The 23,699-nt window shown below is 46.4% G+C and overlaps 1 pseudogene; it reads right to left on the bottom strand.

Moving 5' to 3' along the window:
• The window catches only part of LOC119922475, a 34,122-nt pseudogene extending 11,547 nt beyond the window's left edge, over positions 1 to 22,575 (bottom strand).
• Between the last annotated feature and the right edge of the window lie 1,124 nt (positions 22,576 to 23,699).

Below are 23,699 nucleotides of genomic sequence, written 5' to 3'. Positions count from 1 at the left end.
TGTATAAGGAGGCTCAGAGAAGGGACATAATTTATAAAAAGGAATCTGAAAGAAACAGAAAATAAAACCACTTGTAGTTTCAACACTCAGCCTTCCTCTGTCTCGGCTTCTGCTCCACAAAATCAGCATTCAGATTTCACAGGGATCTAGGAAGGCTTTGGAGCTGTAGAAAGGGATCCAAGGTCATAATCCCTTGGTGACCTGCTCGGGAAATACATTTTTTATGGTCCTTGTTAAGCACTTACTATGTGTCAAACACTGTTTTAAGCACTGGAGTAGATACAAGCTAATCAGATTGGACACTGTCCCTGTCCCACATGGGACACAGTACAAGTAGGAGGGAGAGCAGGAGGTCTGAGGTACAGAGAAGTGAAGTGACTTGCCCAATGCCACACAACAAGCACTTGGCAAAGCCGTGATTAGAATCCAGGTCTTCTGACTCCGAGGTCTGTGCTCTTTCCACTCGGCCATGATGCTTCTGCATTTCTGAAATAATCATTTTTGTATGTATCGCTATGGCTCTGTGATAGTATATATTTTAGGGAATGTTATTCATGACTGTGGCTTACACAAAAGGTGTATTGGCAAATAGGTGTCTGGAAATCTATTGAACCATCAGGGATACCTTAAGTCCCACATGCTCATCTGTGTTCTCGAATATAAAACTCTAGTTTATCAATCAATCACTGCCATTTATTGAGTACTTACTTTATGCAGAGCACTGTATTAAGTGCTTTGGAGAACACAGTACAAACGAATCTGTTGATATGTTCCCTGTCCACAGCGAGTTTACAACCTAAAAGGGGAGATAGACATTAACACAGATAAATAATTATTTTTTCAGTGCTTCCTCCGTGCCAAAGCACTTAGCCAACAGCTGGGGTTGGTGCTGGGTAATCAGATTGAACACTTTGCCTGTCCCACTCAGTGTTCACGATCTAAGAGTTGCAGAGAGCAGGTATTCATTCAATCGTATTTACTGAGAACTTACTGGGTGCAAAGCACTAGAAACCCATACCCCAGAGGTTTAGTGACTCCCCTGATGTCATATACTATGTCCGTGGCAGGGCTGGGATTAGAATAAGCATGGCTCAGTGGATAGAACACAGGCCTGGCAGTCAGAAGGACATGGGTTCTAATCCCTACTCCTCCACTTGTCTGCTGTGTGAACTTGGGCAAGTCATTTATCTTCTCTGGGTCTCAGTTCCCCCATGTGTAAACCGGGGATTGTGTCCTACCTGACTAGCTTTTATCTAATCCAGAGCTTATTACAGTGCTTGCCACATAGTGAGTATTTGATAAATACCATTAAAAAAAACACAAGTCCTGGGTCCTTTGCTAGAATGCTCTGCCTCCCTTCCACATACACGCACAAACTTAAACTCATATCTACACAAACATTCACTAATGTAATCTTGTGTGAATACAGATAAACACTCATAGTTGCGTACTTCATTTTCTCCTCTGTTCACAATGCTACATATATGCACACATAACGCCAACTCATACATACATTGCTTTAAACACATGATCTTACAAATGCTTTCACTCATAAGTCCACCTCCTATTATCACACAAATCCATTCATAGGATTGCACAGACACAAAAAAACCAACAAACTTGCACACAACACAGAAATAAACACAAACTCATATTCATTCATTCATTCAATTGTATTTATTGAGGGCTTACTGTGTACAGAGCACTATACTAAGAACTTGGGAAAGTACAATAGAGCAATATATTTACATACTTTTTCTCACACAAATAAAAACTTTCATGGTTCCAAGCCCGGCTAGATTCTCCCTTCTGTGTCTGGGAATTTCCATTCTCCAGCAGTGGGTGGGGAAAGACACATTCATTTCCTTCTGTCAGGGCTTGCACCCTGTCCCAACTTAACACTCCCTAAGAGAAAGGCCCAGGCGATTGACAACTCAGTCTGATGTTGCCAGGATTGCCAAGAGGAAAATGAATAGAAGATAGGATCCTAGTTCAGGGCAGGAATCTCCTCCATGAGAAAATTAGTGAACCCGTGTTCATCTCAAAGAAACTATCTGAGATTTTCGTCAGGTGAGATCTCTCCCTTAGAGGTAGCATGAGCTAGTGGTAAGACCACAGGACCTGCGATATGCTACCAGCTCTTCCATTGGCAGTCCTTGGGCACCTCACTATACCTCTCTGGGCCTCAGTTTCCTTCTCCATAAAATGGGGATATGGCCTCTACATCAAATAAAAACTCCTCGCCATTGGCTTTAGAGCACTCAGTCATATTGTCCCCTCCTACCTCCCCTCGCTACTCTCCTACTAAAACCCAGCCCAAACACTTCGCTCCTCTAAAGCCAACCTTCCTACTGTACCTTGATCTCCTCTATCTTGCCGCTGGCCCATCGCCCACATCCTACCTCTGGCCTGGAACAACCTCCCTCCTCAAATTCGACAGACAATTACTCTCCCCCCTTTCAATGGCTTATTGCGGACACCTCTCTTCCAAGAGGCCTTCCCAGAATAAACCCCTCTTTCCTCTTCTCCCGCTCTCTACTGTGTCACCCTGACCTGCTGCCTTTGTTGATCCACCCACCCAGCCCCACGGCACTAACATACATATATGTAATTTATTTATTTGTATTAATGTCTGTCTACCCCCATTAGACTGCTTGCTTGTTTGTGGTCATGGAATGTGTCTGTTCATTGCTGTACTGTACTCTCCTAAGGTACAGTAAGTACTCAATTAATACGATTGAATGAATGAATGAATTTGAGAGAGCCGTCCAGTAGACAGTCCTCAACATTTTTTTTCCAAATGGAATTTGTTAAGAACTGATTCTGTGCCAGGCTCTGAACTAAGTGTTGGGGTAGATACAAGGTAATCAGGTTAGACACAGTCCCTGTCCCACATAGGGCTCACATTTACATTTAATCCCCACTTTGCAGATGGGCAACTGAGGCACAGACAAGTGAAATGACTTACTCAAGGCCACAAAGCAAGCAAATGGAGGAGCCAGGATTAGAACCCAGGTTAATTACCATCATCATCATCATCATCATCATCATCATCATCATCATCATCAACATCATCATGGTATTTGTTAAGTGCTTACTATGTTAAAGGCACTGTACTAAGAGCTGGAGTGGATGCAAGCAAATCAAGGTGGACAGAGTTCCTGACCTATCTGGGGCTCACAGTCTCAATCACTGTTTTACAGGTGGGGTAGCTGAGGCACAGAGAGGTGAAGTGGCTTGTCCAAGGTTAAACAGCAGACAGGTGGCAGAAGTGGGATTAGAACCCATGAAGTTTTTGACTCCCAGTCCCATGCTCTTTCCAGTAGGCCACATTGCTTTTTAACTTAAACCGTCTTATTTATTGAATGCTTACTGTGTGTAGAGCACTGTACTAAAGGACTGGAAGCATACAATATAACAATATAATCAAGTTGGTAGACATGTTCCCTGTCCAGTATGAGTTTACAGGCTGGAGGGGGTGACAGACATTGAAATACAAATCAGGTGGAGAAATGTTTACTCCCCATTTCACAGACGAGCAGCCTGAGGCACAGAGAAGTCAAATGACATGCCCAAGGTCACAGAAGAGAGTGGTGAAGCTAGGACCAGAACTCCATTATTCCAGGGACATATTTGTTGTCCACATTAGCCATCTCTTTAGGGGGATTCCTACTGGATCCACCCACCTCATACGATGTTGATTCGTTGGTCAGAAACCTCGACCAGAGGTGGCCCAGTGCCAGCAGGCAGAGATGGAGCTTTAATTGGCCTAATGGATACAGCCCGGGCCTGGGAGTCAGCAAGACCTGAGTTCTAATCCCAGCTACACCACTTGTCTGCTGTGTGCCTTTGGGCAAGTCACTTCACTTCTCTGTGCCGCAGTTACCTCATCTGTAAAATGGGGATTAAAACTGTGAGCCCCATTGTGGAACAAGGACTGTGTCCGCCCCCATTTGCTTATATCTTCCCCTGTGCATAGTACGGTTCCTGGAGCAGAATAAGAGCTAAACGAATGCTACAGTTCTTATTATTATTATTAGTTCAGGGTTTATCAATTCCCAGGGCATGTTCTTTCCCCCAGACCTACAGCAGCGTGGCCTAATGGATAGAGCATGAGTTTAGGAGTCAGAAGGACTCTCAAACTTTCCCCACCACTTTTCTGCTTAGTGACCTTGGGCAAGTCACTTCACGTCTTCAGGCTTCAGTTACCTCGTCTGTAAAATGAGGATTAGTACTGTGTGCCCCATATAGGACAGGGATTGTGTCCAATCTGATTAATCTATATCTACCCCAGCACTTACAACAGTGCCTGGCACAAAGTAAACCCTGAGAAAGTACCAAAAACAAAACAAGCAACAAAAACAGCAGGGCTTAACTGAAAGAGAACTGACACTCTGGTGACTCTTCCGTTTCCCAGGAGAGCCACCTTGGTGACCTCCAGAGAAACTCACCTGCAAAGCGCTTCGGTGTTTCACCAGTAATGAGGTCCCAATCCCATCCCCCAAGGAGCTCCTTCCCCCATGGAATCCTGGCCGCTCCTAATAAGGGGAACTTAGAAGCAGCCGTTGGTCTCTTTGCCCTTGGTGAGCCAGGGTGAGTGGGGACCAAGAGGTCTGGAAATCCTCTTCCTCCTCACTAAAGGTTTCACGGCTCGAAAGGAGAAGCCAAAGATGTGAACAAGCATGAACATTAAAGCCAGGGCCTGACGCTGTGAATCCAAATGGGAGGTACAGGAGGAGAGTAGATCAGGGAGGGAGTTTCACAGGAGGACTGCGACAGGGGAAAATGAAAATAGGAATCTCTCCCATTTCCTTGTAGAAGACAAGGCAAATAAATCCATTCTCTCCATCCTCATCCTCCTCATGAATAATTATGGCTATTATAGAACGCTTCCTATGTGTCAAACACTGTCCTGAGCGCTGGGTTAGATGCAGGATAATCAGGTTGGACACAGACCCTGTCCCATTGGGTCTCACAGTCTAATTGAAAGGGAGAACAGGTATTGAATATCTATTTTCCAGGTGAGGTAACTGAGGCAGAGAGAAGTTAAGTAACCTGCTCAAGATTACACAGCAAATAAGTGGCAGAGTTGGGATTAGAACCCAGGTCCTCTGACTCTCAGGCAACACTGTTTCCTCAGGCAACACTGTTTCCCAGTAGTTATCTTCTTCCTCTTCTTCTTCCTCCTTTTTTCATTTTTTAATATTTATTTAGCACTTACTATGTGACAAGTACTGTTCTAAGTGGCTGGGGTAGATTCAAGGTAATCAAGTCAGACACAGTTCCTTTACCACATTTGCCTCACAGTCGAAGTACTCAATCCCCATTTTACAGTTGAGGAAACTGAGGCACAGAGAAATTAAGTGATTTGCCCAAGGTCACACAGCAATCAAGTAGCAGGGCCGTGGTTAAGAAATGTGCCTTCTAAAGGCTTTGAGTATGACACAGAGTAATAGTCTGTCGATATGAACAGGGAGGGAGTTCTACGTCAGAGGATGGACATGGGCGAGGGGTCGGGCGTGAGGTAGATGAAACTGAAGCATAGTGAGTTGGCACAAGAGGAGCAAAGTGTGCGGGCTGGGTTGTAGAATGAGAACAGTGAGGAAAGGTAGAAGGGTCAAGGAGATTAAGTATTTTAAAACTGATGGTGTGTTTCTTTTTGAGGCAGATTAGATCCACTGTCCAGGTGGACCAAAGAGAGAGGGAGAAATATTGAACACTGAAATGTACATTCTAATGAATGGTGAAGGGAAACTTGACTCAACTGTCCTTTAGATTGTAAGATCATTTTTTGTTAGAGGACATGTCTACCAACTCTGTCGTATTGTACTCTCCATGTGCTTAGTAAAGTGCTCTGCACACAGTAAGTGCTCAAGAAATACAATCAAATGATTCATTGACTGATCAACTGGACTGAGGATGTGGTCTGACTTCTGGGTTAAGTTTTCCGACCAAAGTACCCCCTGGGGCCTTGTGGGTAGGAAACATATCTATCAACTCTGTTTTTCTTTTCTTTAATGGCATTTGGTAAGTGTTTACTATATGCAGAGCACTTTACTAAGCACATGGAGAGTACAATACGACAGAGTTGGTAGACATGTCCCCTAACAAACGGTGATCTTACAGTCTAAAGGACAGTTGAGTCAAGTTTCCCTTCACCAGGCACTTCACCAAGCACTAGGGTAGATACAAGTCAATCAGGTTGGACACAGTCCCTGTTCCAACTCGGGGCTCAGCCTTAATCTCCATTAATCTCCAGGGTCACACAGCAGTAAAGTGGCAGAGCCAGGACTAAAACCCAGGTCCTTCTGATTCCCAGCCCCATGCTCTATCCATTAGGCCAGTCGGCCTTTCAACTTTATCAAAAAATCATAGTCATTGAACACTTACTGTGTGCAGAGCTTCTCTGTCATATTGTATTCTCCCAAGACCTTAGTACAATGCTCTATACAAAATAAGCACTTAATAATTGCAACCTATTGATTGCTTCCATAAGGTTCAGCTGGAATCTTCCATAAGAGTTAGCTAATATAAGCAGAGAACACAACTTTTGTCAAAGCAACTACCAGTAAGATCATGGCACCTTGGCACCAGGGAAGACATGTGACCTAGGGGAAAAAAGGAACACAATCCTGGAGGTCAGAGGCCCTGGGTTTTAATCCCTGCACCACCACTTACCCGCTGGCTGACTTTAGCAGGTCAATTCACTTTTCTGTGCTTCAGTTTCCTCATAGAAACGATCTGGGCAGCTGAGTGAAGTATGGACTGGAGTGCGGAGAAATAGGAGGTAGGGAGGATAGGTAGCAAGATAGATAGGTAGCAAGGGTGTTGATACAGCAATCAAGGCAGGAGAAGGAAAGTGCTTGGATTAGTGTGGTAACAGTTGGGATGGAGAGGAAAGGGCAAATTCTAACAACGTTGTGAAGTTAGAACCAACAGGATTTGGTGACGTTGAATTTTAAGGTTTAATGAGACAGATGAGTCAAGGGTAATACAAAGGTTATGGGCTTGAGAGACCGGGATAATAGTAGTGCTTCCTACAGTGATGGGAAAGATGGGCGGAAACAGGGTTTGGATAGGAAAATGGGAAGTTCTGTTTTGGATGTGTTAAATTGGAGGCATCAGCGGGACATCTAAGTATGGATGTTCATTCATTCATTCAACCGTATTTATTGAGCGCTTACTGTGTGTAGAGCACGGTACTAAGCTCTTGGGAAGTACAGGTTGGGAACATATGTCATCTGATGTCCTGAAGATAGGACAAAATACAAGACCGCAGAGAAGAGAGGCCAGGGCTGATTATGTAGATTTGGAATCATCAGCACAGAGATGGTAGTTGAAGCCATGGTAGTCAATGAGCTCCAAGGGAGTAGGTGTAGATAAAAGATAGAGGATAAATGAATATGTTTGAAAGCAGTGGGGAGGAACCATCGGAAAGTGAATTGTTAAAGATCAAGGTGAGGAATGGAAGAAAGGAGGGAGCAAGTGATTTTATAAGGAGCGAAAGGATGGAGTTGGAGGTGCGTTTGGAGGGGGAGGATTTTTAGAGGGGTCAGAAGATCAGAAGATCCATCTCCCTAGTGGGCAGTGCCGTCCAGACCTTCTCCGTGGTCTGGTATGCCAGTTCAGAGCTGTTCGTCCTCACGACCATGTCCACGACGGCTATGCCACCATGTGCCTCTCCCTGAGCTATAAAGTTGTCAGCTCGAGGGGCCGGTGGGAAGATGGCCGCTGCCTCCTGGCTCAGCGCGGGTTTATTTCGAGTCTTGTTTTCAGCTTCGATCTTCTCCCTGTCCTTATGTGGGTCCAACATCGTCCAGCAGTTTTTCTGTGTTGTCCCCTCCCTCCTGAAGATCAGGGGCTCCGAGAACCACATCGCTGTGAGCGTCACCACCGGTATAGTGCTAGACGTTGTCTGCTTCATTCTCATCATCGTCGCCTAAGTCCACATCTTCTCGGCCGTGCTGAGGATGCCGGCCACCGAGGGCCGGGCCAAGGCCTACTCCACTTGCTTGCCATACGTCGTTGTCGTCACCGTCTCTCTCTACGGCCGCCATCACCTACCTCAAGCCCGTGTCAGACTCCCCCTCCGTGCTGGATCTACTGGTGTCCATGTTCTGTACCGTGGTGCCACCCGCTCTGAATCCTATCCTCTACAGTCTGAGGAACAGGATCACGAAGACCTCTCTGGGGAGAATCCTAAAGGGAAATTCCTAATCCCTCCTCTATGGGACAAAATGTCTGCTTTCTTTCACTGATCTTCCCATCCATCATCAGGTAGCCTAAAAATCCAAAGAGAAAATCCAGCTTCTGAGGATTTGTCAGTGTCTGTGAGGGAAGCTGATAAGACGTGTGTGACTGACAATTCATGGTGTGGGGGTCATCAAGACCTAACGGAATAACCATGTGGCTGAGAGTCGTAAGACTGGAGATGTTTGCCCATTTCTGCCACTGGGCTGCTGGGAGACCTTGGTCTAGCAGTGTAACCTCTCTGGGCCTCTCTGTAAATCAGGATTCAATATGTGCTCTCTCTTTCTCTTATCCTTGGAGCCCCTGTGGACCAGGAAATATGTCTCTTCTGATTATTCTGTTTCAGCACCAGGACTTGGAAGTCTTTTGCAAGTAAATTCTTAATAAACTCAATAATTATAATGTTGATACAAGTAATGATTAACACCATCATGTCTGAGCTCCCCAGAGTCACCCGTCCCCCTTCTCCACCTTCCCCCTACTCTTAACCTTCCCCGCTACTCTCCCATCCTTCCCAGAAGTATCTTCAGATGAGATCTCCTCCCTCCTCTCAAGTGCCATCCCATCCACCTGTGCTTCGGACGCCATTCCCTCTCATCTTATGGAAACTCTCGCCCCTTCCCTCCTCTCTTCCTTAACTTCCATCTTCAACCGCTCATTCCCCACTGGTTCCCTCTCCTCTGCCTTCAAACATGCCCACATCTTCCCCATCCTAAAAAACCCCTCTTGAGCCCACTGCCCCTACTAATTATCGCCCTATATCCCTCCTACCCTTCCTTTCCAAACTCCTAGAACGAGTCATCTACACTCGCTGCCTCGAATTCCTCAACTCCAACTCTCTCCTAGTCCCCTTCCAATTTGGCTTCTGTCCCCTACAGTACACCGAAACATCCCTCTCAAAGGTCACCAATGACCTTCTTGCCAAATCCAATGTCTCCTACTCTATCCTAGTCTTCCTCGAACTCTCCGCTGCCTTCGACACTGTGGACCACCCCCTTCTCCTCAACACGCTCTCCAACCTTGGCTCCACAGACTCTGTCCTCTCCTGGTTCACCTCTAATATCTCTGGCTGTTCATTCTCAGTCTCCTTTGCGGGTTCCTCCTCCCGTTCCCATCTCCTTACTGTAGAGGTTCCTCAAGGGTCAGTTCTTGGTCCACTTCTGTTCTCTATCTATACTCACTCCCATAATAATAATAATAATGATAATAATGATAATAATAATAATAATCTTGGTGTTTGTGAAGCGCTTACTATGTGACAAGCACTGTTCTAAGCGCTGGGGGAGATACAAGATAATCAGGTTGCCCCACGTGGGGCTCACAGTCTTAATCCCCATTTTACAGATGAGGTAACCGAGGCACAGAGAAGTTAAGTGACTTGCCCAAAGTCACACAGCTGATGAGTGGCGAAGCCGGGATTAGAACCCATGACCTCTGACTTCCAAGCCTGCGCTCTTTCCACTGAGCCATGCTGCTTTTCTAACCTTGTGAACTCATTTGCTCCCACGGCATCAACTATCATATCTACGCTGGTGACACCCAAATCTACATCTCCACCCCTCTTCTCTCTCCCTCCCTCCAGGCTCGTGTCTACTCCTGCCTTCAGGACATTTCCGACTGGATGTCTGTCCGCCATCTAAAACTCAACATATCCAAGACTGAACTCCTTATCGTCCCTCCCAAACCCTGTCCTCTCCCTGACTTTCCCATCACTGTATGAGGCACCACCATCTTTCCCGTTTCACAAGTCCACAACCTTGTTGTCATCCTTGACACCGCTCCCTCAATCACCCCACACATCCAATCTATCACCAAAACCTGCCTGTCTCACCTCCACAACATCGACAAGATCTGCCCATTCCTCTCCATTCAAATCACTACCTTTCTGGTTCAATCTGTCATCCTATCCCGACTGGATTACTGTATCAACCTCCTTTCTGATGTCCCATCCTCCTGTCTTTCCCTGCTTCAGTCTATACCTCACTTTGCTGCCCAGAGTATCTTCGTACAGAAACGCCCTGGGCATGTCGCTCCGCTCCACAAAAATCTCCAGTGGTTGCCTGTCAACGTTCAAATCAAGCAAAAACTCCTCACTCTTGGCTTCAATACTCTCCATCACCTCGCCCCCTTCTACCTCACCTCCCTTCTCTCCTACAGCCCAGCCGTCACACTACCTTCCTCTGGGACCTCTATCTTCCTCACTGGGCATCGTTTTCGCCTGTCCCGTGTCGACCCCTAGCCCACGTCCTACCTCTGCCTGGATCACCCTCCCTCCTCACAATCGGCAAACTAACTCTCTTCCCCACTTCAAAGCTCTACTGAGAGCTTACCTCCTCCAAGAGGCTTTCCCAGGCTGAGCCCACTTTTTCCTCTCCTCCTCCCCATACCCCCGCCCTATCTCCTTCCCCTCCCCACAACACTTGTGTATATCTATCTATCTATATCTATCTATCTATCTATCTATCTATCTATCAATCTATCTATCTATCTATCTATCTATCTATCTACCTATCTATCCGGATTTCGTACTCTATTTTACTTGTACATATTTACTATTCTATTTATTTTGTTAATGATGTGCATATATCTTTAATTCTATTTGTTCAGAAGATTTTGACACCTGTCTACCTGTTTTGTTTTGTTGTCTGTCTCCTCATTCTGTCTGTCCTTGACTGTGAGCCCATTGTTGGGTAGGGACCGTCACTAAATGTTGTCAACTTGTGCTTCCCAAGCGCTTAGTACAGTACTCTGCAAACAGTTAGCGCTCAATAAATGCGATTGAATGAATGAATGAATGAATGAATGAGAAGGAGCATAGCCTAGTGGAAAGACTCCTGGGAGTCTAGGGGACCTTGATCCTAATCCCGGCTCTGCCACTTACCTACTGGGCTACCTCGGGGAAGTTATTTAACTTTTCTGTTTCTCGGTTTCCTCAACTGCAAAATGGGGTTTAAGAAGGTGAGCGCCATCATGTGGGCCGGGGGCAGTTTCTAATCAGATTATATCGTATCTACTCCAGCACTGACTATGGTGTTCGGCACATTGTAAGCACTTAACAAATACCACAATTATCATTATTAAGAAAGAACAGAAAATTTCCTGTTATTTCCTGGGTTTATATTTAAATTTCTTTTCCCTGCCCTTCACCTTTCCCCTGCTCCTCTCTGGAGTCACCGGACCTGTCCTTGGCTGGGGAGCATCGACCTCTGCTGAGAGAGAGACTAGTTCCATCTCGTCGGTCCTGGACAGGGGAGACAGTGACAGAAAGGTCTGGGTAGGGTGTGGGAGCTGTCAGGATCCTGCTTCCCGCTCTCGGCTCTCTGGCTGGCTGTGCCATCACCTCAGATGACGGCCGTGTTATCTCCTGGGGGATTCCCTATGGGAGGACAGTCCCGGGGCTCCGCTGAGACGGCTGACTGTCTGGGAATTTGGAAGGCTGGGATCGTGGGCTCTCTAAGGTCCTGGCCCCCGTAACCTAAATAACTGCCTACTCCCACGTGGATCCCATTCTGGGACTCTTTCTTAGAACACCCTTAACGGATTCATCATTCTCTTTCCATGATTAATAACAGCTTCCTGTTTCAACTCTGGGTATTGGAGATATATCGTGGTAGGGAGAATAGGCAACCTAGCCCATTTGGTAGTCATGGTTGAATCCAATACTCAGATTGATCTGGCAAAAAAGGGAAAGAACCCCGAGATCTCATTCTAGTTTTGACACTGAATAGCTGTGTGTCACAGGCACCTGTAAAGTTTTCGAAAAGTGTAAGCTCCTTGTGTGCAAAGAATGAAACTTGGCCTTCTGTTGCACTTCAATTTGATTGATTGGTTGATTGAATTAATACGTAAATATTGAAGTATGTCATACAATAAATAATCATAGTAATAAAAGTAAGAATAGGAAGAGAAATAATAATGGTGTTTATTGAGTGACAACTGAGAGTATTACGTAGTTAGAAAAATTCTACCTGTACCCCTGCTCCTGGGAGTCAGAGGGACCTGGGTTTTAATAACGGCTCTGCCACTTGTCTGCTGTTTGACCTTTGGCAAGTCACCTCACTTCTCTGTGCCTCAGTTCCCTTATCTGTAATTTGAAGATTAAGCCCATGAGCCCCATGTGGGGCAGGGACTGCGTCTAAACTGTTAACCTTGTATCTATCCCAGCGCTTAGAGCAGTGTTACAGTGCTATCAAATACAACCATTATTATTGTTATTATCTGAAGAGGGAGGGAGTTCCAGGCCAGTGGAAGGGCATGGGCTAGGAATCAGTAGAGGGATAGATGAGACCAAAATACAGTGAGTAGTTTGGTTTTAGATGGTCCACAGACTGGGTGACCATGAGAAGCTGCCACTCTTAACCTTCAATCTTCACACAGAAGCAACCTTCACGCAGAAGGAAACTAAAATCAATCAATCGATCAAATATCTTGACCATTTACTCTGTGCAGAGCTCTGTGTTGAGCGCAACTAAATGAATTATCTCTCACCAGATAGAGCACCCTGGTTCATGGCAAATACGGGGTAGGATAGCCTTTTATCCCCTATGTGAGCATAACCCTTATCTAGTTGTCAGTCACTGGCCTCTCAAAGGACCGTGTCTAGTCACCATTGTTCTCTTCCTCAGAACAGAGCACGGTTTTCTTCAGATAGTAGGTGCTTAGTAAACACCATTGAGTGGCAGACATTACCAAATCTGATGTTTCCCGACTCCTCAAGAACCTCCAATGGTTTTCCACCGACCTCTGCATCAAACAGAAACTCCTCACCATCATCTTTAAAGTTCTCAATCACCTCGCCCCTTCCTATCTCACCTCGCTACTCTCTTACTACAAGCCAGCCCGCACACTTAGCTCCTCTGATGCAAACCTATTTACCGTACCTCCATCTCGTCTCTCCAGCCAACGACCTCTCGTCCACATCCTGTCTTTTGCCTGGAATGTCCTCCCTCTTCATATCCGACAGACGTTCACTTTCCCCACCTTCAAAACCTTATTAAAATCACAGCTCTTCCAAGAGGCCTTCCCCGACTAAGTTCTGATTCCTCTTCTCCCACTCTTTTCCGTGTTGCCCTTCACTTGAACTTGCCCCTTTTACTCACCGCTCTCTCGATCCCACAGCACTTATTTATACATCCATAATTTATGTATTTCTATTAATGTTTGTCTCCCCTTCTAGACTGTAAGCTCCTTACAAGCAGGGAATTCTTCTGCCAATCTTATATTTTACTCTCCCAAGACCTTAGTACAGTGCTCTCCACACAGTAATTGCTCAATAAATATGATAGATCATCCACCCAGAACATTTGTCACCCATCCATCCCCGTCCATCCCGGCCAATACCCAGTAGATCCAGCGGATGGAGAGCAATGGAGACGCCGGGGGGAGAGATCGGTTTTACGCAAGGAGACGTGAGGAGGTTCTAGATCTCTGTCACCGCAGGATCCCCCGTAAGACCCCAACCCATCCCTGCACTTCCCGGCCCAGACTCACTGGTCAGATTGGAGCGAGTGGACTCTGGTCTCTGTTGTCTTTCAGCCGTCCCCGTCCCCTCAGCTCCCGGACGTCAGCCACAGGAGGATCTCCGGGAGGTGTGCAGGGTTCTGGCTCTTCTTCCTTCCTGCTTGGAGCGTGTCGGGCTCTCGGTGAAGCCAGTCCCTTCCGGAAAAGCTTCCTGCCTCTCCCGCGGGATTTCCCCTGGGAGACGGGTCACACGTTCGGCTGAGTGGCCTCATTATGTCCTGTTCGGGCCTGGCTTCCCAGTGGTCTGGCACTGCTGGGGACCTTGGGAACTTTGGGTGGGGTAGTGGCCCTGCCCCACGTGACTATTCCACTGGGGACCATGTGGCCCATCAAACTAGTGTGCCTTGCACAGGGCGAACCTCCAGAGTAACTGCGGAGATGATAATGAGGTGCCCAATTTGGTTTTTTCTCAGTACCCCACCGGCTTTATCCGCTTCACGGCCGTGAGGCGGCCATTTTAAAGTACTTTGGATGTACCAGTCCTCCCTCCTCCAGACCTCACTTTAACTCTCCCACTCCTGATCCCACTCGCTAACTTCCCTGCCCTCTCAAAGACTGCTCTTCTTCTGTCAGCTGCCACCCCCATCACTTCTCCCCACCCTTCTACCCACAGCTTCATTCACTGTCCTACACCAACCCCTCTGACCCTCCTGCATCCATTTATTATTATTATTATTGTTCTTGTTAAGCGCTTACTATGTGCCAAGCACTGTTCTATGCAGTGGGATAGATACAAGTGAATCCGGTTGGTCAAAGTCCCTATCCCACTAAGGGTTCACACTCTTCATCCGGATTTTACAGATGAGTAAACTGAGGAACAGAGAAATAAAGTGACTTGTCCAAGGTCACACATCATTAACCTCTTTTTTGTCGTGAGAATTTTGGTTGGTTACAGGACCTCCAAGTCCTGGTAGGTACAGACTTCCAGCTCTCTCTTGGGGTTATTTCTAGACTGTGAGCCCACTGTTGGCTAGGGACCATCTCTATATGTTGCCAACTTGTACTTCCTAAGCGCGTAGTGCAGTCCTCTGCACACAGTAAGCGCTCAGTAAATACGATTGATTGACTGATTGATTGATTTACACTTGACTTGCAAGGTCAAGGCTGGAGTCAGACATGCACATCCAATCAGGTGTCGGGAGACCGATGCTTAGTGACAAGAGCATGGGCTTGGGAGTCAGAGGACGTGGGTTCTAATCCTGGCACGGCCCCTCGTCTGCTCTATGGCCTTGAGCAAGCCACATAACTTCTCTGTTGCCTCAGTTACCTCTTCTGTAAAATGAGAATGAAGACTGTGAGCCCCACATGAGACAACCTGATTGCATTGCATCTACCCCAGCACTTAGAAAAATGCTTGGCAAATACCGTTCTTCTTCTTCCTCTTCCTCTTCTTCTTCTTCCTCTTCTTCTTCTTCTTCTTCTTCTTCTTCTTCTTCTTCTTCTTCTTCTTCTTCTTCTTCTTCTTCTTCCTCTTCCTCTTCTTCTTCTTCTTCTTCTTCTTCTTCTTATTCTTCTTCTTCTTCTTCTTCTTCTTCTTCTTCTTCTTCTTCTTCTCCTTCTTCTCCTTCTTCTTCTTCTTTCTTCTTCTCCTTCTTCTCCTTCTTCTTCTTCTTTCTTCTTCTTCTTTCTTCTTCTTCTTCTTCTTCTTCTTCTTCTTCCTTCTTCTTCTTCTTCTTCTTCTTCTTCTTCTTCTTCTTCTTCTTCTTCTTCTTCTTCTTCTTCTTCTTCTTCTTCTTCTTATTATTATTATTATTATTGTCCTGTGCTATAGAATCCTTCCCTGACTCACAACCTCATAGTCATGACAACCTAACAGGCTGAGGTATTCAATTCTCACTCTCACTGTATATCTTCAACTCCACACATGCTGCACTGCTACATGTAAGGCACATCTCTAAGAGAACTTTCCCAGCTAAGTCCTCATTTCCTTTTCTCCCACCCCTTTCTGTGTCACCCTGATTTGCTCCCTTTTTACACCCGCCCAGTCCCAGAACAAATATATATGTATCTGCAATATATTTATTTACATTAATATCTGTCTCCCTGTCTAGATTGTAATTTCGCTTTGGCAGGGAATGTGTCTGTCATACTCTCCCAAGTGCTTAGTACAGTACTCAGAACATAGTAAGTGTTTAATAAATGCAGTTCATTGATTGATCAATTTATTCAATCATATTTATTGAGTACTTAATGTGTGCAGAGCACAACTGAGCGCATAGCACAGTTGATCCTGCCAGGAAGGGTGATAGAAGAAAAATGACCAAGCACAAAATGACACCCGGAAGTAGGGGGTATTAATAATAATAGCATTTGTTAAGAATTTAATGTCTGCCATGGACTGTACTAAGTGCTGGGGTAGAAGCAAGATAATGGAGTTGGACATAAACCCAGTCCCAGTTACAGTCTAAACAGAAGGGAGTAGGATTTAATCCTCAATTTACAGATGGAGTAATTGAAGCCCAGAGAAGTTAAGTGACTTGCCCAAGGTTACACACCGGACACGTGGCAGACTCGGGATTAGAACCCAGGTCCTCTGACCCCCAAGCCTGTGCTCTTTCCACTACGAAGCGCTGTTTCTCTCGATGGATGAGCCCTTCTAGACTGTGAGCCCATTGTTGGGTAGGGACCGTCTCTACATGTTGCCAACTTGTACTTCCCAAGCGCTTAGTACAGTGCTCTGCACACAGTAAGCTCTCCATAAATACGATTTAATGTATGAATGAATGAGAGAGAAATCAAAGGATCAAGGCATCAGTAGGAACTTTCTATCCTGGGTCCAAAGACTCACCTAGGACCCTCCCCAGGGTAGTCTTCACGTCCCGGTTCCTCAGGCTGCAGATGAGGGGGTTCGGGGTGGGGGGCACCGCAATGTAGAACACAGACCCCAGCAGGTCCAGAGCTAACGAGGAGTCTAAGGGTGCATTTAAGGTACCGAAGGCAGCCATGGTGAAAAACATGGTCATGACGGCAAGGTGAGGCAGGCAGGTAGATAAAGCTTTGACCCGGCCCTCGATGGCCGGCATCTTCAGCTGGACCCAGAAGATGTGCACGTATGAGAAGACGATGGAGCCAAAGCAGGAGATGCCCAAAGGGCCCCGGTGACTACAATCACATCGATGACGAGGTGCGTTTTGGAGAAGGAGAGTTGGACCATGGAGGCGATAACACAGAAGAAATGTGGGATCCGGAAGGACCGCAGAAGGGTAGGGAGAATGTTTCAGAGGATGACATGACTGAATACAGCCCCCCAACTATGAGCCATGTTAGTTCATGTTAGTTCATATTAAGCCATGAGGTGACAGCCAGCTTCTCACAAGGTTCTCGGTCTATGAGGACTGTGTAGCCCAGGGGGAGGCAGATGGAGGAGTCACGGTTGTATAAAACTGCCCTGAGGAGAAACACCTCTGAAACACCAAACAGAACCACCAAGAAGACCTGGGTGGCACAGCCCAGGAAGAAAATGGATCTCGGTTGGTCAGGGAGTTGTGGATGGATTTGGGGAAGGTGACAGAGATGTAGCAGAGGTCGATGAGTGCCAGGTTCCTGAGGAAGAAGTACATGGGGGTGTGGAGATGCCACAGGTCGACAGCGGTGGCAATGGAGATGAGGAGATTCCCCATCAGGGCCTCCAGGTAGACCAGAAGGAACAGCGCGGCCCAGCTGCAGCTCGCGGACCTACGGGAATCCCAGCAGGAGGAATCCCGTCACTGTCGTGCGGTTGGCCATGTCGTCTGACGTCTGCGTGGAAGTCAAAACTGAGAACATGAGCATCATCCCAAGGACAGCACTGTCAGAAAGATGAAATTGTAGGGTTGGATGGAACACCTCAGATGCCTTTTCCCTCTACCAACGGCCCTGAGTGGGATTCGGTCACCACGGAGACGTGGACCGTTTCTGGGAGAAGCAGAGAGCTTCCTGTGGACAAATGAAACATTGTCAGGACAAAGGATCCACAGCCCAAGCTAAGCTCTTTGCTGACAGAGAACCCGCCTACCAACTCTGTTACATTGCACTCTCAAAAGCACTCAGTACAGTGCTTTCCATCCAGTAAACTCTCAATGAAAACAATTGACTGACCCATCATTTCTATGCACTTACTATTAATAATAGTATTTGTTAAGTCCTTAATATGTTCACTTGAAGAGCAGCCTGGCTTGATTCTCTCTCTAGACTGTAAGCTCTTTGTGTGTAGGGAATGTGTCTGTTATTAGGTTGTATTGTAGTAATGATAATGATGATATTTGATAAGCACTTTCTATGTGCCAAGCATTGTTCTATGCCCTGGGGTAGATACAAGGTAATCAGGTTGTCCCACGTGAGGCTCACCATCTTAATTCTCATTTTACAGATAAGGTAACTGAAGCGCAGAGAAGTTACTTGCCCAAAGTCACACAGCTGGTAAGTGGTGGACCTGGGATAAGAATCCATGACCTGTGACTCCCAAACCCGGGCTCTTTCCACTAGAGCATGCTAATCCCACATAGTGTATTCTATGTCTCTGTCACAAAAACCTGGGGTCCCACTTTACTCCTCATTTAGGGTGGAAATTGAATACAATTTCCTGATAAATCTTACCGATTCTTCCTCTTCAACAATTCCCAGAATCTCTGCTCATCCAAAGAATTACCACCCTAATCTAAGATCTCATTATATAGCCACTACACTATCGTGTCAGCCCTCCACCACAATGCCTCTAGACTGTGAGTTCGTTGTGGGCAGGGAATGTGTCTTTTGTTGTTGTGGTGTACTCTCCCAAGCTCTAGTAGAGTGCTTTGCAGGCAGTAAACGCTCAATAAATACGATTGAATGAATTGCCTTTATCCACATCCTTCTCCATTGTTTTATAGATCACTTTTTTGAAGTGATCTATTAAGATGGTCAGGTCCGGAGTCAGAGAACCTAGGTTCCAATCCAGGCTTTGCGACTTGTTTGCTGTGTGACCTTGAGCAACTCACTTAAGTTCTCCGTACCTCAGTTTCTTCATCTGTAAAATGGCTATCAAAACTAGTTTTCCCTTCCTTTTGGGCTCTGAGCTCCATCTGGCATGGCGTCTGTCTGATCTGACCATCCTATATCTACTATACTGGTTGGTTCACAGTAGCCATTAAATAAAATACCATAATTATTATTACATATCATTTCACTTCTCACTTTTTGTTCCATGCAAGCTAACTGCCTAATTGTACTTCCTTTTAATCCTCTCTTGCATCACCAGCACCAGTGTCCTTAATTTTAAAATCCCGTCCCTCAAAATTCCACCAGACCTTAGTCTCCCTAAAATCTCACCTCTTCAAACAAGGCACCCCTTATTAACTCCCACATTCCTTCATATCAACCCCAAACAGCCTTTACTGAAGAGGGAAGCGAAGCACAGAGAAGTGAAATGACAGGACCTGCCCAAGGTCCCACAGCAGACAATTTCCTGGCCTGGGCCAACTTCCAGGCCTGGGTCCTTTCCACTGGGCCAGGCTGCTTGAATAACTACCCAATACGATACATATCATAACCAACACATCAACCTCTCACCCTCTAGATAGTAAGCTCGTTGTGGGCAAGGAACTTCTCTACCAACTCTGTTCCATAGTACTCTCCCAAGCGCTTACTACAGTACTCTGCACACACTAAGCCATCAATAAATACTATCAATGATGGTTAACCTCGCTTACCTGCTGTAGTTTGGAGTTGTCTGGTCTCTGCTGCTTTCTCCTTTTCCTCGCTAATCGGTTGGTCTTAGGTCCATAAATCCTAGCCTGATGAGGTGTATGACCAGAAAATAACTCGGATTTTAATAACGGCAGACTCTTCCTCAGGGGCAGTACTGTTCTCTGACTGGATCAGTCTTATCAACCGAACAGTCCCGGGGATGGGGTCCCTTGGGAGGGTCCCACAAATAGGGCCTGTTCTGAATCTGCCCCAAGGAGCATCATTAAGTCTCTGCAGATCTCTGGCCCCGGGCCAACTGGGATACCTTCCTGTTTCAGGCCACGGGCCCTCCCCAAACAGGGAGGGAGCAGCGTTGCCTAATTGTTAGAGCCCACCTGTGACTCAGAGAGACCTGAATTCTTATCCTGGCTCCACCATTTGTGTGCTGTATGACCTTAGGCTAGCCACTTTATTTATCTGGACCTCTATTTACCTCATCTATAAAGTGGAGATTAAAACCATGAGCCCCATGTGGAATGTGAACTGTGTCCATCATCATCATCAACATCAATCGTATTTATTGAGCGCTTACTATGTGCAGAGCACTGTACTAAGCGCTTGGGAAGTACAAATTGGCAACATATAGAGACAGTCCCTACCCAACAGTGGGCTCACAGTCTAAAAGGGGGAGACAGAGAACAAAACCAAACATACTAACAAAATAAAATAAATAGAATAGCTATGTACAAGTAAAATAAATAAATAAATAAATAAATAGAGTAATAAATATGTACAAACATATATACATATATACAGGTGTTGTGGGGAAGGGAAGGAGGTAAGATGGGGGGATGGAGAGGGGGACGAGGGGGAGAGGAAGGAACGGGCTCAGTCTGGGAAGGCCTCCTGGAGGAGTTGAGCTCTCAGCAGGGCCTTGAAGGGAGGAAGAGAGCTAGCTTGGCGGATGGGAAGAGGGAGGGCATTCCAGGCCCGGGGGATGACGTGGGCCGGGGTTCGATGGTGGGACAGGCGAGAACGAGGTACGGTGAGGAGATTAGCGGCAGAGGAGCGGAGGGTGCGGGTTGGGCTGTAGAAGGAGAGAAGGGAGGTGAGGTAGGAGGGGGCGAGGTGATGGAGAGCCTTGAAGCCGAGGGTGAGGAGTTTCTGCCTGATGTGCAGATTGATTGGTAGCCACTGGAGATTTTTGAGGAGGGGAGTAATATGCCCAGAGCGTTTCTGGACAAAGATAATCCGGGCAGCAGCATGAAGTATGGATTGAAGTGGAGAGAGACACGAGGATGGGAGATCAGAGAGAAGGCTGGTGCAGTAGTCCAGACGGGATAGGATGAGAGCTTGAATGAGCAGGGTAGCGGTTGGGATGGAGAGGAAAGGGCGGATCTTGGCAATGTTGCGGAGCTGAGACCGGCAGGTTTTGGTGACGGCTTGGATGTGAGGGGTGAATGAGAGAGCGGAGTCGAGGATGACACCAAGGTTGCGGGCTTGTGAGACGGGAAGGATGGTAGTGCCGTCAACATAGATGGGAAAGTCAGGGAGAGGACAAGGTTTGGGAGGGAAGACAAGGAGTTCAGTCCTCGACATGTTGAGCTTTAGGTGGCGGGCTGACATCCAGGTGGAACCAACCAACTTGTTTCTACCTCAGGGCTTAGTACAGTGACTGATGCCTAGTAAGAGCTTAAAAATACCTGTGACATTTCTGAAACCTGCAGGCTGCTCTTCTGATTTTGCCATGTCTTGCCAAAGGCATCTTTTAATAATAATAATATAATAATAATAGCATTTGTTAAACACTTACTATGTGTCAAGCACTGCTCTAAGTGCTGAGGGGTGGGTTACAAGGTAATCAGGTTGTCCCACGTGGGGCTCACAGTCATAATTCCCATTTTAATGTTGAGGTAACAGCGGCACAGAGAAGTTAAGTGACTTGCTGACAAGTCAGTCATACAGCTGACAAGTGCTGTAGATGAGATTAGAACCCATGACCTCTGACTCCCAAGTCCGTACTCTTTCCACTGAGCCACGCTGCGTTTCTAATAATAATAATAATAATAATAATAATAATGGTAATAATAATGGTATTTGTTAAGTGCTTACTATGTACCAAGCACTGTTCTAAGCGCTGGGGTAGATTCAATGTAATCAGGTTGTCCCACGTGGGGCTCACAGTCTTAATCACCATTTTACAGATGAGGTAACTGAGTCCCAGAGAGGTTAAGTCACTTGCCCAAGGTCAAACAGCAGACAAGTGGCAGAGCCGGTATTTCAACCCATGGCCTCTGATTCCCAAGCCCATGCTCTTAGCATGGCCTAATGTATTGAATCCGGGCTTGGGAGTCAGAAGGACTTTGTTTCTAATCCTGGCTCCACCACTTGTCTGCTTTGTGATGTCGGGCAACTCACTTCCCTTCTCTTTGCCTCTGTTACCTCATCTGTAAAATAAGAATTAAGACTGTGAACCCCATGTGGGACGTGGACTGTGTCCAATCTGTTTAGCATGTATTTACTCTAGTGCTTAGTCAGGGAGACGCAGAAAGGAGTGGAAAAAGAGGAAATGAGGGCTTAGTCGTGGGAGGGCCCCTTAAAGGAGATGTGCCTTTAATAAGGCTATGAAGGCAGAAGGAGAGTCGTCCCCGGAAATGAAAAATGTAGGTGGAGTAGCGGGTTTAAGAGGGAAGCTCAGAAGTTTGATTTTAAATGTTCTAAATGTGAAGTTTTGGTGGGACAGCCAAGTGGGGATTACGTAAAGACAAGAAGAGTAGGGGAACTGTAGGTTGGATGAGAACTCAGGGCTGGATGGAAGGTTTTGAGAGTCATCTGCAAAGAAGTGCTAGCCCAGTTTCCTTGCTCTTTTTTTTTAAAGACATTTGTTGGGGATTTTCTTATGGTACTTGTTAAGTGCCAGGCACTGTTGTGAACACTGGGCTAGATACAAGATAATGAGGTTGGACACAGTCCATGCGCCACTTAAGGCTCACAGCCTTAGTTCCCATTTTACAGATGAGAGAACTAACATCTGCATCAGCAACAGCAGTGCTAAGCTCGTGCTGGACCTCAAATATTGGTAAAAGTCAGTGTCAGCGTGGAACCCGCACTGCTCATCACTATCATTTTCTCCCTCCACGACTTGTTCTTCTTGGGACGCATGAGCACGGCCAGTGGCTACTTGGTGTTCGTCTTGTACAGACACCAGCTGTAGGTCCAGCACCTCCACGGTCCCCGATGCTCCCCTAGGGCGATGCCCGAGGTCAGGGCGGCCAAGACGGTGGTGGCCCTGGTCGTCCTCTATGTCCTCCTCTATGGGTGGCAGTCCATCATGCTGAGAGTTATACCCAATATGAAAGAAAAATCTCCTTTGCTGATGAACTGCTAAATGGTGTTATGGTTCACCTTTCAGGTCGTCTGCCCGTTTTCAGAATGACTGGCGGATAAATGCCATCTGGAAAATGGAATCACCTGCTTCTATCATAGATTTTCCATAGATTCCCAGGGAAGCTGCCTGTCCTCCACTCCAATTAAGTCCTGCTCAGGTAAAGAGACCAGATATCTTGACCCCAGCAGCAGCAAACCAAGAGAAGCAGTGTGGCCTACTGGATAGAGTACAGAAGAACCTGGGTTATAATCCCAGCTCCACCACTTGTCTGCTGTGTGACCTTAGACAAGTCGCTTCTATTTTCTGTAAAATGGGGATTAAGACTGTGAGGCCCATGTGGGACAGGGGCTTGTCTGGCCCAATTTGCTTGTATCCACTCCAGCGCTTAGTACAGTGCCTGGCACATAAAAAACGCTTATGAAATGTCATCATTATTATTATTGGTATTATTATTAGTAGTAACGATGAGGAAGGGAGGTTTTTACACAGGCCCAGACAGAGACAATTAGGCACCCTGAGACAGGGAAGCACAGGGAAGCACAGGGAAGCAGCATAGCCCAGTTGATAGAGCGTAGACCTGGAAGTCAGAGAACCTACGTTCTGATTCCACCTCCACCACTTGTGTGCTCACTTGACTGTGAGTCCGCTGTTGGGTAGGGACCGCCTCTATATGTTGCCAATTTCTACTTCCCAAGCGCTTACTGGAGTGCTCTGCATACAGTAAGCTCTCAGTAAATATGATTGAATGAATGAATGTGACCTTGGGCAAGTAATTTCACTTCTTGCCTCAACTACTTCATCTGTAAAATAGGGATTAAGACTGGACGTCCCATGAGGGACAGGGACTGTGTCCAACCTGACTAGCTTGTATATACTTCAATGTTTAGAACAGTCCCCG

Source organism: Tachyglossus aculeatus, unplaced genomic scaffold (assembly GCF_015852505.1).
Source record: "Tachyglossus aculeatus isolate mTacAcu1 unplaced genomic scaffold, mTacAcu1.pri scaffold_102_arrow_ctg1, whole genome shotgun sequence".
Classification (NCBI taxonomy): domain Eukaryota; kingdom Metazoa; phylum Chordata; class Mammalia; order Monotremata; family Tachyglossidae; genus Tachyglossus; species Tachyglossus aculeatus.
This window is presented reverse-complemented; position numbering and strand designations above follow the sequence as displayed.